At 37.4% G+C, this 16597-nt stretch overlaps 1 protein-coding gene across 1 annotated transcript in view; it reads right to left on the bottom strand.

Annotated features, from left to right (window-relative positions):
• The window catches only part of arb2a (ARB2 cotranscriptional regulator A), a 207967-nt gene that overhangs the window by 41696 nt on the left and 149674 nt on the right, over nt 1–16597 (bottom strand). The window lies entirely within an intron of this gene.

Here is a 16597-nt window from a genome sequence, read left to right as displayed (position 1 = left end):
TTTTCGCCCACAGGACTGCCGCATACTGGATGTTTTTCCCTTTTCACACCATTCTTTGTAATCCCTAGAAATGGTTGTGCGTGAAAATCCCAGTAACTGAGCAGATTGTGAAATACTCAGACCGGCCCGTCTGGCACCAACAACCATGCCACGCTCAAAATTGCTTAAATCACCTTTCTTTCCCATTCAGACATTCAGTTTGGAGTTCAGGAGATTGTCTTGACCAGGACCACACCCCTAAATGCATTGAAGCAACTGCCATGTGATTGGTTGGTTAGATAATTGCATTAATGAGAAATTGAACAGGTGTTCCTAATAATCCTTTAGGTGAGTGTATATAAAAGAATATTATGTATTATTATTCTAATTAAACCAATACAGTATTTTTTAAATAATTGTTTATCTTTTTCATCCATGTTGAAATAGTCCTTCACTTGTTCCTGGGTTTTTGCCTCACACTGTCCATATTTAGCTGAACAGCCAGGCCTGGTCACATTACAGCTATGATTAAATATTCCAGCCAGGAGGGCAAGAGTTAAAATTGTTATCATTTGCCCCTTGACTTTAAAAAAACACAATGTACATCATCACAGCACAGAAGTGACCTTAGACTTGTCGAAAATGGTGAAATATTGATTGTCTATGTTACTCAGACAAATATCTCTCTGAACATGTCTGGGACAAGTTACAGAGAGCCGAGAGCAGCAGACTGGAGAGCTCAGCCAGAACACTGCAACACAAACAGTGACACAAGGACATTGCATTGTACATGGACATACATACACTGAAGAATAATAAGACATCAGATCAGAATGTTCTCCTTAAGTGACCATTAATCAAACTGTCATAGCTAAAATCACATATTCCTTAATGCATTCATTAAAAATATATTTGATGATTTAGAATAAAACAGATATTCATCCAGTAGAAAGAGAAACAGTTAACCCACTTAAAAACATCATGACATTCTGTAAAACGGCAATCAAAGTGTCACTGTCAGTGTTTAATCTAATCAGGTCTTGTTCAGATCAAGGTAAAACAAGCCCCTTTTCTCCAGCAGCTTTCTGCTTCATAACCTTGACAAAGATAAACATGTCTGCGCCTGAGCATTGTTTATTAAACTAAACCTATATCTATTCTATCTTTTCAAAGTTTATTGAACACTCACTCATCCTAGTGAGTAGTAGTAAAGATGACCTGGAATAACAGGTCGTTATTAAATTATTTCCGTGAGCAACATCAACAAAGATGTATGATTTATATTTGATGGTTTCAAAGTAATAAAATGTTAATGTGTTGTTGTTATTTTCTCTTTTCCCTATTAATGCTAGTGACATTATAACCCGTACCAATTAGTTATTATTTTGAAAGTGGTCAAAACAAATTCATTTACACTAGATGTCTTACTGAAAAAAATGAAAGACACGGTCATTGTGTTGTTGGTTTCAAGAGCTAATGTCATAATTAAGTGTTGCTGCAAAGGCAATTTAAAATTATTTCTAAAAGGTCTGTGATCTTGTGTGAGGAAGGTGGGGGTGATTAAATAGATGTAAAAGTACCTTCTCTACTGGCAACAATATTTGTTGAACCAGTTAATACATTTGTTAAGCAACTGAGGCCAGCAAAAGATCAAATATTTCTCTTCTTATCAATCTACAATGGGCAGGGAGGGGGAGTAAGATTTTGTGATGAAGAAGAAAAGAAAAACTTTTCTGTGCCACAGTGAGCTGAGTTAAAATGTTTTACTTAAATCAATAAAGGCTCCTTCATGTGATAAATTAATTCTGAAACAGGGTAAAGATTTATATTAAGAGGGAGAGAGGAGATTTTTTTTCAAAGAAATCATCGGAATGAGGTAGGAGTGGTTATGGCCAAAAGGTCAATGTAAAGCTGTGCTATTGCTGCTTGCAAGGGGCAGCGGTGTGGAACTAAGAATGGGAGAACAGTCAAAAGCCTGGACACAGGCCAAGAGCTGAATACTGCAGGGAGTCTCCTAAAGCCCTTTTATTTTTTACATTTTCATTAGGCAGGGAGAATAAGTAAAAGAGAGCAAATTTAAGGCTGCAAATTGTCTGCCTTATTACCAGGGATAAACATTTTCCTCTTTAATGTGGATGCTGCTGGGGGTAAAAAAAAAAAAAAAAAAAAAAAAAACTAAGGAGAAGAAGAAGGAGGAAAATCAAAAAGAGACCACCCTTTATTAGCTATATAGCTCAGAAACAAAGGGCTGTTGTCTATGTGGGCTCTCTCTTTGCTAAGCTGTCAAATAGTAAGCAGTGAGTTGAGTGTCAGATTTGCCATTGTGGTAACCATCTGCTGACATTGACACATGACATAAAATGGGCTTAACATATAAAGACGAAATATAATGATAAAGCAGGACATTGTAACATCATTAAAGAGGTGCAAGAGACAAAAAAGTCATAGAAATATAGATGGAAGATGGCAGCACAATTACCCCCTTCAATATTAAGTAAAGTAACTAGAACCATGTGAATGCTTGATTGCCTTACCTTACCTGAGTGTTTTTTGAATGCTTCATTTTATTACTTTTGATAGTTTAGGCTGAATGTGGGACAAGGAAATAAATAAATATATTTTTCCATTGTGACTCTCACTTACTTACACTTACATCTCACTCACTTAGATAATGAATTAAATGGTGAGAGTAAACGTGCCCAAACTGAAGGATCCTGAGAAAGATGATTATCTGCACAGTTCCACACACAGCACAGACCACAGATAGAAACTTTACTAGAGTGTGCTATTGTTTTGTGTTTGTATGATGGGCAGAGCTAATATATATTTTTGACACCCATACCGCATTTTTTTTTTTAAATTGAATTGAAAAAAAATGAAGTGTTGCTGTAAAACATCAAGTAAAACTGTTTCCTGTTTCCGCTCTTTGCCAGGAATTAATTTATGTGACAAGCACAGCTTAATGATGTTCCTCAACATTAACATTTAGGTAGAACAGTGACTCTGGCATTAGTTCTATCCAAAAGAAGCCCTTAGACATGAGATAATATAATACCTTTCAAGCCTAATACACGAGTGATACAAGCCATAGCGTATCAACTTTATAGCATTCTGAACTTCCACTACTGATTTGTCTGGCTTTTTAGTCCCCCTTTCAATATAACCCTTTATATATATATATATATATATCCATATATGCACTAAATCAAGGCATCTATGCAATATTCCCAGGTAGAAAAACCTTGAAGTTTACACAAAAATAGACGTCTTACATAATTTCAAAGAAGCTGGAGCAGGCGGGGCAGGAATGTCACTGGGGTTTAACTTGTAATGCCACATCTGTATCAGAAAGCTGATCACCTGTGCGAAGACTCTCGGATACAGACTCCCCACCAGAGTTGCCACTCATGCTGCCCGACGCCCATCGAAAACAGACAGGAATAATGAAGCTGGCATGTGACCAGGAACAACACCTCTGGGTCAGGGGTCACTTAAGATTTCTGCAAATCTCCCCAGGCATGGCATCAGATTAAACCAAGGGAGAGACTGCCCTCCAACCTTAACCCGATAAGACCCTTGAAGTATTTTGCTGACCTAGACTTGACTCTTTCATCTGAGATGTTAGCTATACTAATTACTGCCTGATACAGGGCTTGTGCCAGACGGTATTCATTTAGATGTTGCATAGATGCAGGGCAACAGCTGGTGCCAACCTCAATTAGTACTCACAATGTGTTTTAAACTATTAAGTCTTTCATTAACTTTTTAGTTGTCCCCACTCCTATCTTTCTATTTTCTTTCTGGCTTTCTGACAAGAATGGTAATACATTGAAATTGGTATATATATATATTTAAAATCCCAACTGTTAAAGCCAAACAAAAGATCACATTTATAGCAGAGGGGGGTATGGAGGATTAAAATGGCGCCAAGGATTTGCAGTTTAGTTATTTTGTGATTATTTCTTCTGTATAGCACAACTGAGACACTCTATTGCTGGGGAGGCTGGGTGTCCTGGTCAGGTCTGAAGCCCTGTGGGTGCCAGCCACTGGCAGGTCAGGTGACTGAAGAGATGGTTCCACAGTGTGTCAGCTGATCAGCTGAGTTTATACCTAAACCTTTAAGGCCTCCAATGGGGAACTCTGACTCCAAGCAAACTATTCTCAGTCATGCCACATCTCCTCTCCCCCTGCCCCTGGAAATACCCACTAAGTTTCCCTGCACCCAAACTACAGCAAAAGCATGGTAACTAGCATATAACACAAGACGCAACACATGTGTTGTGCTGCATGAACACCAGAATGCAGTTAACGTTTGTGGATATGCAAAATGTACCTTGCTGATTAGATAAGACTTACCCCTCAAAAGCACAAAAAAAATCTGGAAGTCTACTACTCTGTCTTTTGCAGTAGTATTTACAATGAAAGTCAAAGCTTTCTATCAAACCTGAAGAAATACGAAAGCATCAACAACCAAAAAAAAAAAAAAAACTCTTTAATATGTTTCTTAAAAAATATAAACCTAAACAAATACAACCCCAATTCTGAAAAAGTCTGCCGCTGCATCCACAGATGCAAGTTAAGGCTTTACTATGCAAAGCAGAAGCCATACATCAACACTGTCCAGAATCGCCGCTGACTTCTCTGGGCTCGGTCTCATCTGAGATGGACAGTAGCACAGTGGAATCATGTTTTGTGGTCTGACGAGTCAACATTTAAAATAGACTTTGGACAAAACAGCCGTCGTGTTCTCCGGGCCAAAGAGGAAAAGGACCATCCAAGCTGTTATCAGCGTCAGGTCCAAAAGCCAGTGTCTGTCATGGTATGGGGGTGTGTCAGTGCCCATGGCATGGGTAACTTGCACATCTGTGAGGGCACCATTAATGCAGAAAGATATGTACACATTTTGGAGCAACATATGCTGCCATCCAGACGTCGTCTTTTCCAGGGAAGTCCCTGCATTTTCCAACAGGACAACACCAAACCACATTCTGCCCGGATTACAAGCGCATAGTTGCATTAGCAGAGAGTGCGGGTGCTAGCATGGCCTGCCTGCAGTCCTGACCTATCTCTGATTGAGAAAGTGTGGCGCATTATGAAGTATAAAATAAGGTAACGAAGGCCCGTACAGTTGCGCAGCTGAAGAAATGCATAATGGATGAATGGGGGAAAATTCCGCTTGCTAAACTTAACCAACTGGTGTCTTCAGTGCCCAAACACTTAATAAGTATTATTAAAAGAAAAGGTGATGTTACACAGTGGTAAACAGTCGACTGTCCCAACTTTTTTGGAGTGTGTTGTAGTCATCAGATTTGAAATTAGTGTATATTTTCAAAAATAAATTACATTCACAAAGTAACACATCAAATATTGTGTTAATGTGTTTCCAATATAGTACAGGGTGAACTGAATTTTTAAATTACTCTTTTTGTTTGTTTTTTGCATTTTCCATACTGTTTTCAGAATTGGGGTTGTAGGCACCACTGTAAAAACTACATAATTATATTATAACCCTAAACCTATGTTTATAGGTTATATGGTACTCCTTTAGATAATTGTACACTGGGAAAGCACAAGACAGCCTCTAATAGTTGGAAGGAGTCACCTCGCAAGCTTCTGTAAATCTGTGAGTCCCATCTCCAATAAAGCTCTTCAGGATATCAGATTGGAATGAGAATAGCAGGCAGGGATTAGGAGTAATGGAATCAAAACAGGATCAGTGCTGTCTATCTCATTACACCCAAGCACAATAAGCATTGCAATTTTCTAAGCAGTTTATAATTACTTCTCTACTCTACACAACACAAACCTCAGATATTAGTACTGTTCTTTGGAGTTTAGCTTGAGGAAATATGTTTTTGATTTCCTAATATTTCCTTAATACTTCAGAGCTGGTGTCATAGGCAGGTTCTGTCACCTATAAAAAAGTTTAATAAAGTTTGTATCTGTCATCAATGTGCGTGGGAGATGTGCCAAGGTCAGTGCTTCAGACACAAACTCTTCAAATCTCAGTCAACTTTGTTTACATAATTACATAAATAACTTTCCATTTTCCCGGCAAAAGGAAACAAACAAATATTTTAATTTGAGTCTGATTACAACCTAAGGACCTTCAAGGATCTCTTTATAATCATCTCTTGTAATTTATGTACATTCCTAATATACTCTCCCAGCTTTTCTCCCCCCCAACAATCACATTTGAATGTACAGCATGCAGATAACTAATTCAAACCTAATTGTAAACATGACAGTTCTGCAATTTCAGGTTTCAAATTGTTTGTTTTTACTGAAACTTAATATTTACTAAAATACAGATACATATTTACTTAAAAGGCAATATCATTAATATAAGTATTATCATCAATAGTATTATCATGACAACGATCAGCAAGAGTAGCAGTTATAACAGCAGCAGAAATAGTATTTACAACCAAGAGCTGTCAAACTGAAGAATACTATTAAATTCCAAATACCATCTGATAAAAATTGCTTGCACATATATATATATATATATATATATATATATATATATATACACACACACACATATATATATATATATATTTTATTAATGCAAGACAAAAGTCTGGATTTTTTTTTTACATTAAATAAGGATAAAAGTCAAGCATACAGGAATTACTATGTTGACAACTCTGTTGTTCTGCATTGGAGAGACTCTTAAGTGAACCATTTATTTGCTCTGATGGACTGATAAAACTATCAAGGGGTGATAATGGACCTTTCATCCAAACTATTGGTTTGCTCTGCTGGAATCCTCTCTGATGGTGCCCTAATGAAGTCAAGACGGACATCCTGGGTTTGTGTTCAATAGCCGGCGACACAGTGGCTACAATTCATAATCCTATCCGAGGTCTGTATATGTTTGCCCATGAGAATCTGCTTGCTATTGCTAATGATCTGCATTTAGGACTTTCCCAATAACACTGCTTAAAAAGATGATAAAAAAAATCAAGGATTGATTACTGATTAACATTGGAGATTTTCACAAAGTGAATATTTTCTCATGGGAGAAATACTTCTACCCACAGATCCCCAAGATAACATTAAAACTTTTGGTTTCTTCATTTATTTATTAGCTCATTATTAAAGTTAGATCTAAGGATGTGGGCACATTCTGGAACTGATCTACAATAGATCTGAATGTCCACTACAGCCGCCAAACTGTATATCCTGTGTACGCATTCCAACTCTGACTCAGAGAATAATTACATTTATCTGTCTATTTTTGTTTGTTTTAAATGTATGGATACACATTTTAATCTTTTTAATGTACTTTCCAATTCATAACTTTTTTTCTTTTTCTGTCGCTACAGGATATTCTGCTTGACAGAGGAATACAACAACAACTACTGTCTACATGCAGTGAGGGAGGCATCTTAGACAGAGTATAAGCAAGAGACAAGCAAACAAACATGCATTATACAGGTACCTCATTTGAATGCTATTTGGTGTACATACAAAACTGGCAATGTAAAAAGCTGACTTCTATAGACGTCTACATTTTGCTAGTGTGCTAAAATTGTAACAGAAAAAAGCAGTATTCTCTGTTTATTATTATTTATTAAAACTAGACAAGGTCCGGGTTATAACAAAGTGCTCACAGCAGTAGAAACACAGCAACATTAAATTAAAAAATAAAACACATAAAAAGAAAATTACATTTTGTTTGCCTAAAGCTAAGTATTACAAAATATAATATTGACTATAACAGTAAATACAAGTGGAAAAGAATTAAAGCAGCAATGTTATCACCAGATAAGGTAAGTCAATTAATGGTTTACATTTTAGTTTTCTGTATCAATAATTGGCTGACAAGTTCTGCAATATATGAATGAGCATAAAAAGGTAATAACAGTAAATTTACCACACTTACAAACCTCTTGGGCAAATCTGACTTTTAGTTGATAATAAGATAACAAATTATGCAATATTATAACAATTGTTTAAGTGCTTTATTGAACCTTAATTTATTCATACTAATGTGACTGCTGACAACATTGTTTTTTTTTGTTGTTTGTTTTTTAAGAAATGCACTCAAAATGTTTCAGAAGGTGATTAAAAAAAAAAAATTCTAGAAGATTCCTAACCGGAACATTGCTCAAAAGAACAAAACACTGTTATATGTTTTTGATCTGTGTGTGTGGAGGGAGGCATGGCTTATATAGCTGTTATCACTAACACTAGCATCTGTACTTTAGGAAAGACTACTGAAATCAAACCATTCAAGACAGAGTTAAAAAATTCAGCGCCTATTTAACTTTTCCGCTTGCTCTGTAAATGGATCTAAATGCACTCTTTATTATTCCGGGTGACTTTAATAAATAAATAGACTGAAGTAATTAAATGGAAGGTTAAAAACTTCCTTTGGGAGGAGAAAGCTGTCCAGTGAGACTTTCCTCAACAAACTTTGCACAGCCAGAATACTGCTTAACTCTTTCTTCAGATAGGCTTTGTCTGTACCAATGACAATAAGATCGGAAGATTGTGAAGTCATTAATGAAGGAAGAAGACAAAGCGACATTACTATATTCTATTCACACACTGACTTGGAGCCAATGGAAAAAAAAAATGTTGTGAGAGAAAGGATTAGAAAGAGGTGGCCCTTAAATATCAGTAAGCTTGTGAGTTTTTGAACTAGTTTCTGAGATAGGTTTGCTTTATAACTTGGGCCAGTCATCAACTCAAACCAAAAGACCACAACTTAGACTGCTGCAACTTCATAGGGGCAAACCTGGAAGCTGTAAGGGGCAGATTAAATGTTCTCCAGGGATGGCAGTACCACCATTCTGGCACTGTCTCCTTCTATTATCAAAAGTGGATTTGCTCTTAAAACTTTTAAGGTTTTATCTGACCTTCTAAGTTGCTAAGCAACTAGTTTCCATTTACAATTTCTAATAAAAAACGTCTGTGAGACCCAAGCAGATTACTGCTGAGATGTTATGAGGAAAAAAGCTCAAAGATAAGATGAGATCAACAAGGACACAAAAGGTAGCACACAGGAATGGCAAGGCTTTTTTTCCTTAATCTTTTTGTCCTAACAGCTGGGTATGTTTTGAGATTATCTATTGCGAAAATGAGGTAGGAATACATTTATACATTCATTACACCCAGTGCACCCAGAAGCACTGCCTAATATGTGTGTATATATATATATATATATATATATATATATATATATATATATATATATACACACACACACACATTGTGACGTCAGTGAGGATCCGCCCTGAAATGCCTTGTACCTCTCCAGACCCCGGGGGAGGAAACTTACCAGCTGTTCCCATTGTGACTGGCTACCTGCCTTTATAAAACAAAGAATCACCGGGCTTCCCATTGTGGAGAGGCAGAGAGGAGAGCCTGGATGTCGAGTAGTGTGTGAGTGGGATAGAAGAGCAAGCGTGTTGGAGAACGAGATTTGAAACTGTGGATTTGACATCGGATAATGGCTTTGGATTACGGATTGATTTGTGTTTGTATTTTTGATTAGTTTATGTTTAGAGTAGGGACTTGTTTAAATGAGGAGTTTGGTTTCGAGCACTCCCACAGTTACGTGACCCTTGGCCTGTACTCAAACTAGTTTTAGGAGGCACAGTTTCGTACTTACCCATGGAGTCCCAAACCTTTCTAGGGGACGTACCGTTACATGTATGTGTGTTTACCTTGGGAAGATGATTAAATTAGAGGAATTTAATGCATGGTTGGAAAGTGCTATACAGGATCAATTGCTTGGAGCAGTACGACATTTAAAAGTGTTTGAGAAGATCACTAAAATCCTGCTGAAGAAAGGACTGCATCGGACTGCAATACCGTGCTGTGATGTAATACAGTCCACTCCTTATAATTGCATATTGGATAATTGCATAATCCGTTTAATTGCATACCAAACAGCTGGTGCCATTATAAAATTAATTGTTTTCAATGGAAACATGCTTTGGTTTAATGCATATCGTTTTAAAGCATAATTCGGATTAGTGTTTAAAGTTATGTGGTCTCTTTTACAATTGCACAATGCATTTTACACCTGATCATTGCATAGTGCTGTCTACTGCAGTAAAGGTCAGACTTCAATCAAATACTAACAAAATTCATCTGTAAATTTAAGGACATATGGTTAGATAGATATGACAAAGAAAATACTGTTTGTTTTGTGTTGTTTTCTATGTTATTTTGGGAAGCCTTTATTTTCTTTTGCGTTGCCGAGAAGCAGAGTATACTTTGAAGCTGTACATTATTCGGTACTATATCCCAGGTTGATTTATTGAGTTTATTGCTTGCTTTACCTGTCATAACATATTTCTCTTCTGATTTCTGTCTATTTTGGTGCTTCTGGTACTGTAAGCAAAAGGGCTTACAGTTACTTATTTATAATTTAAGGCTTTTGTCACAATTAATACCTGAAGTCCACTGTGCTGGTGAAGTCATACGCGCATGTACATATGCATTTTGACCTTTGGTGTCTCATATTCAGTTCCTGGGGCAGCTGTACGAAATGCAATGGAAATGCAGGCAGCAGTGTTTAGGTGTATGGGTACAGCACGGACATGCCGAGGTGCCAGTGGGAAGGGATAGAATAAATGTACTTGTTTGTTGGCCTGTATGCTAGAGCCAATTCATACACAAGGGAGGAAGCATATGGATTTTTGTGATTGGATGTTTTAATTAATGAAATAAACTATGTTAAAGTTATTTAAAGAACAAACACTACATTAAAATATCTAGGGTTTAAGTTTGTAAGTTTGGATATATTCCTATGTTGATGTATTTTTGTTTTCAATAAATACACAAGTATAAATATGGTCGATAAACATTTCTTCATGAATCCGTAAGGTTTTGGTCCAGTGACAAATAAACAACTTTCCAATATCGAAAATAAGGCACAGTGATCAAAGTTTTGCAAGGCTGAGCTCCAAGTTTCATGAGTCCACGACACACTGAGGGCTTCCTTATTATTAACTGTGTCAAACCTGAGTCCTGTATCTGCTCTGACAATCCCCAGCTGAGCTTTGTCTCTTTTGTTTAAGGGAAAGAAGGTCACCCACCTGAGGCAAGCACACTGATGTCTTATTGCTAGTGTACAGTGCAGCACTTCAGGAACATCAAGGCTTTAAAAGGGGGGTTTGAAAGACAGGCTTCAGAGACTGACACTTTTCAATCCTAAACAGTTACAAGACAGATCTCAATGGGTGCTTGTCAGAAAGCTCACTGGAAGTCTATGGTCCCACTAATTTACAGCTGCAATCTAGGTTACATGAGATTTCAACACAATTTTCCATGCAAATATTTCACCTAAGGAAGGTTCAGATAAGTCTATGTGCCAGAGACCAAGAGACAATGCTCAGAGACTTTCCATTGTTATGATAAATGGCTATATCCCTATGTGCATGTTGTTCTGTGGCTTGAGTATGACCCCTTATTTTTTCTTTAACAAAAAGCAACATAAAACTCCTTATACTGCACAATATTTCTGCATGCTTCCTTTAAACTCAGGCTCATTAAATAAAGACATAAGCCAAGTGGGTCAAAGTCTGCCAGTCATTTTCTATAAAAGACAAATCAAAGATGTTAAGGCCCTATCTAGCTTGAAAAGAGGATTAGAAAATGAAGGCTGTGTCTTCTGATCCTTAGGACGTGAGAGAGTACCAGAAAATATAAAGATGGGTATATCAAACTTTCATTTACTTTATCTGGGGAGATGTCTTTCTTAACTAAACAAATATTAGACAATAATGAAAACAATTAAGATATTTTCTAACAAAACAAACATTGCTGTGAATTCATAAAATAGCTCATTGGTGCCATTTTGCCAGGCAAATTATCCCATTCTTCTTAATTGTGAAGAATGTGGATAAAGGATATGACCCCAAACACACAGCCAAACTAAACCTAAATTCCTTTTCAAACAACAGGCCTCCTGCCCTTAACTTCATTGGCATGTTAGAGGACAAGCATGAGTGGAGATCTATATGGACATTTCATGGTTAAATATTATACTGTTTAATATGTTTTAAGTGACATATGCTGATTTTATAGCATAAAAACACAGATTTGCATTTTAACATTCAATTGCATATGTTTAAAAAATAAATCTATAACAGAGCATTCATTAAACTTGTGTTTTATTTTTAAACAAACTCAAATCTGTCCTCTTCAATATACAGTGAGGGAAAAAAGTATTTGATCCCCTGCTGATTTTGTACGTTTGCCCACTGACAAAGAAATGATCAGTCTATAATTTTAATGGTAGGTGTATTTTAACAGTGAGAGACAGAATAACAACAACAAAATCCAGAAAAACGCATATCAAAAAAGTTAAAAATTCATTTGCATGTTAATGAGGGAAATAAGTATTTGATCCCCTATCAATCAGCAAGATTTCTGGCTCCCAGGTGTCTTTAAGAGAGTGCTCCTAATCTCAGCTCGTTACCTGTATAAAAGACACCTGTCCACAGAAGCAATCAATCAATCAGATTCCAAACTCTCCACCATGGCCAAGACCAAAGAGCTGTCCAAGGATTTCAGGGACAAAACTGTAGACCTACACAAGACTGGAATGGGCTACAAGACCATCGCCAAGCAGCTTGGTGAGAAGGTGACAACAGTTGGTGCGATTATTCGCAAATGGAAGAAACACAAAATAACTGTCAGTCTCCCTCGGTCTGGGGCTCCATGCAAGATCTCACCTCGTGGAGTTTCAATTATCATGAGAACGGTGAGGAATCAGCCCAGAACTACACAGGAGGATCTTGTTAATGATCTCAAGGCAGCTGGGACCATAGTCACCAAGAAAACAATTGGTAACACACTACGCCGTGAAGGACTGAAATCCTGCAGCGCCCGCAAGGTCCCCCTGCTCAAGAAAGCACATGTACAGGCCTGTCTGAAGTTTGCCAATGAACATCTGAATGATTCAGAGGAGAACTGGGTGAAAGTGTTGTGGTCAGATGAGACCAAAATCGAGCTCTTTGGCATCAACTCAACTCGCCGTGTTTGGAGGAGGAGGAATGACCCCAAGAACACCATCCCCACCGTCAAACATGGAGGTGGAAACATTATGTTTTGGGGGTGTTTTTCTGCTAAGGGGACAGGACAACTGCACCGCATCAAAGGGACGATGGACGGGGCCATGTACTGTCAAATCTTGGGTGAGAACCTCCTTCCCTCAGCCAGGGCATTGAAAATGGGTCGTGGATGGGTATTCCAGCATGACAATGACCCAAAACACACAGCCAAGGCAACAAAGGAGTGGCTCAAGAAGAAGCACATTAAGGTCCTGGAGTGGCCTAGCCAGTCTCCAGACCTTAATCCCATAGAAAATCTGTGGAGGGAGCTGAAGGTTCGAGTTGCCAAACGTCAGACTCGAAACCTTAATGACTTGGAGAGGATCTGCAAAGAGGAGTGGGACAAAATCCCTCCTGAGATGTGTGCAAACCTGGTGGCCAACTACAAGAAACGTCTGACCTCTGTGATTGCCAACAAGGGTTTTGCCACCAAGTACTAAGTCGAAGGGGTCAAATACTTATTTCACTCATTAACATGCAAATCAATTTATAACTTTTTTGAAATGCATTTTTCTGAATTTTTTTGTTGTTATTCTGTCTCTCACTGTTAAAATACACCTACCATTAAAATTATAGACTGATCATTTCTTTGTGGGCAAACGTACAAAATCAGCAGGGGATCAAATACTTTTTTCCCTCACTGTAAATGCAACCAATGAATTAGTGGTGGACATCAATTAAATATTAATTAAAGATTAATAGAATCAGGCATGCAGTTAAAGTTTTGATCCACATTAACTTACTTTTGCTAAGTACTAATCACTGTTTACATTCAACATTTTCTTTCATTGAAATGAAACATCAAATTCAGTTAGAGTTTTTTTTTTTAACATTTGCTTCAACTTAAACATGCTTGTTTCTTCTAAGAGAGAAGAATGATATATTAATGAGGATTTCTATGTATAATGTATAATAATATAAAAAATGTCATGTATACATCAGGAAATACATGACATACAGGCAACCACAGCAGAAATACAGCAGTGTATGAAAAATTGGGTTTTGCAGGCTTTTCATGTCAAGAAGTGAGCTGTTGCCGGATACAAACACAGGCAGACGTACACACACACACACAAACAATCTCACACACACATTTGTAAGTCTTGGCACCTTCTAAAGTTCTCTATTCCCCAAAAAGGTAAAGCAAGGCCATAGCAATGACTGTGGACACAAGTTAGATTTCATTGCAACCTCTCCTGTACAGCTCTGTTTGAACCTCTGTCCCTGCTTCAGAAACAATCCCCTTTCTATTTTTTGTTTGTGAGGATTTTGTCAAAGGACCCATTAATCTTGGCTGGCATACTGTACAAGCTTAGTTCCTTGAGAAGGGACTGCCAACTGCCCTGCTTGTTCTTCTGATCTGGATCTCCACAGTGCCAAATCATTCTGCATGTCCTTGGCTTTTAGGTGTGCAGAGCTGTACAAAACCTGCAGAACTGTAGAACCTCAAATGGTCAATGAGAAGAGAACTGGGATACAGGTTAGTAATGCACTAATTAATCAAACAATACTGCCAATTTAATGATTTAAAGCTCGGCTGGAATGACAACCAGAAAACCAGGAGTCTCCAGGCTAAAGGCAGAGGAAACCTAGTCCTGGGTTATATACTGGCCTCCCGATACATTAATCTTTCTGCTTTTCAAGATAAGAACAACTTTCATCTTATAATTGTTTTATTAAATCCAAATAGTTATTCACATATTTTACTAAATGTTGATGGAACGTGATTGCTAGACTTAAAGCAGCATTTGAAACTGAGAAATAACTAAAATAAGCACCATTTCTTCACAAAAAGAAGAGCATAACAGCTGTGACCTGGATATACACATATAACATTAATTTTAAGAAACAGGAGTCTCTACAGCACTGGGCGATGCTTCAGAAAACAGTCCGAAGAGATCGCCGTGACAAACTGTGACTGTGGTCATTTGAAAAACCTTCTCATTCACAACCCGGCTGAGACGGTTAAAAACTCACTCGGCAGACATTGAGTCCTTCAATAGCATTCAGACTATAACTGCCTTTAGCTGGATTTTCAATAGGGGCATTTTTCCCGAGTTCACAATTCTCCAAGCAATCCACTCTCTTCAAATAACTCTGGGTCAAAACCAGAGGAGGGCTATAACAAGAGCAGGGGCTTTGACGAGATTTGTTCCAGTTTATCTGCATATTTAGGCCGTGTTCAGTGTGCTTGTAACTGATAAAATTCTGCCAGTCTTTTAGCAGTCTGCCAGTACTGCTGCAGTGACCTTCCATCAATACTCTTTTTGAAAAAAAACACCCAGTGCACAGGGACCTATTCCAAGTTTTATCATGTTAAAAACAATAAACAAAGACGTCAACAGGACCGCAGTGCTGGTTTGAATACTGTTCACAGATGATTGAGAGCAACAGAACTCTTGTCTTCACCTTGTTACACCCGCATACCATTTAAACCAGCATGAATACCACATCTATAGCTATTTAATTATTATATTTTCTCCTTCGCCACATATCAACAGTTTTTGGCTTTGCATTATTGTCTTTCTCTTAGAAGTGCCTGCATGAATACAGTATGATGCAATCTTTTTTTTGGTTTGTTGTTGTTTTGCCTTTTCAACCCCCTTAGCTGTTTATTTGAGCCCAGATGATTGTTTCAGCTTGGTTATCTGAAGTCCAGCTGCTTCTACATATTGAGGTGTCCTTCTCAAGCTCTGCAAAGTATTACTTTTTTAAAACAGGTGAATATGCACTTTGTTTATAACAAAATCAAAAACAAAAACATTTCTCTGCAAAGTTAATGTTAAAAACAGTTAGAGCAAATAAGATCAATTTAACCTTTAAAATTCATAATGGAGGACAGTCAACAAGCAGGGAATCCACGTAGTAGCTACATTTATCGCACCATTTCTTTCATTAACATTGATAAATGTTGATTAAATGCAATGCATAATCATGGAACCAAATCTCACGCTGCACTGGATAAACCATTGCTTTTAATGGAAGAACAATTGCAGTGACCCTACTGAACACAAGCTCTTTGAATCAACAAAAGAAGATCAACTAAAAGTGAAGGAATATGGCCCCCTGAAATCTTAAAAGAAAAATGAGAAATAATGGAAAACTTGCTGACATGAGCAATACATTCAAAGATCTCACAACACACCTTCTGAGAAGACTCATATACCAAGAAGTGTCTAAACAGCATGGAATAGTCACTTTCCAACTCTATGTCCTTTACACATGGCACATGTACACACACAACCACAAAGACAAAATTGTGTACGTATTGTATCCTGTGAATTCCAGATTTTCAGGGGCAGAATGAACAGAAACATCCACTGTGAACTTTATAGTATTGCAAAATACATATACATATACATATAGCACACAACAAAATATATGAATACCTGGATTTATTTTATAAGAATGCAAAATTATTTCACCATTTGTATTGATTCTGGAAATAATGTAGCATGGACTGGTGACCACTGTTTATAGTGACCTGACATTCAATCAGTTGATGATTATTTGATAGGTGCTGCTTTTCTTATACAAAA

This window comes from Amia ocellicauda, chromosome 8, assembly GCF_036373705.1.
Source record: "Amia ocellicauda isolate fAmiCal2 chromosome 8, fAmiCal2.hap1, whole genome shotgun sequence".
Classification (NCBI taxonomy): Eukaryota; Metazoa; Chordata; class Actinopteri; order Amiiformes; family Amiidae; genus Amia; species Amia ocellicauda.
This window is presented reverse-complemented; position numbering and strand designations above follow the sequence as displayed.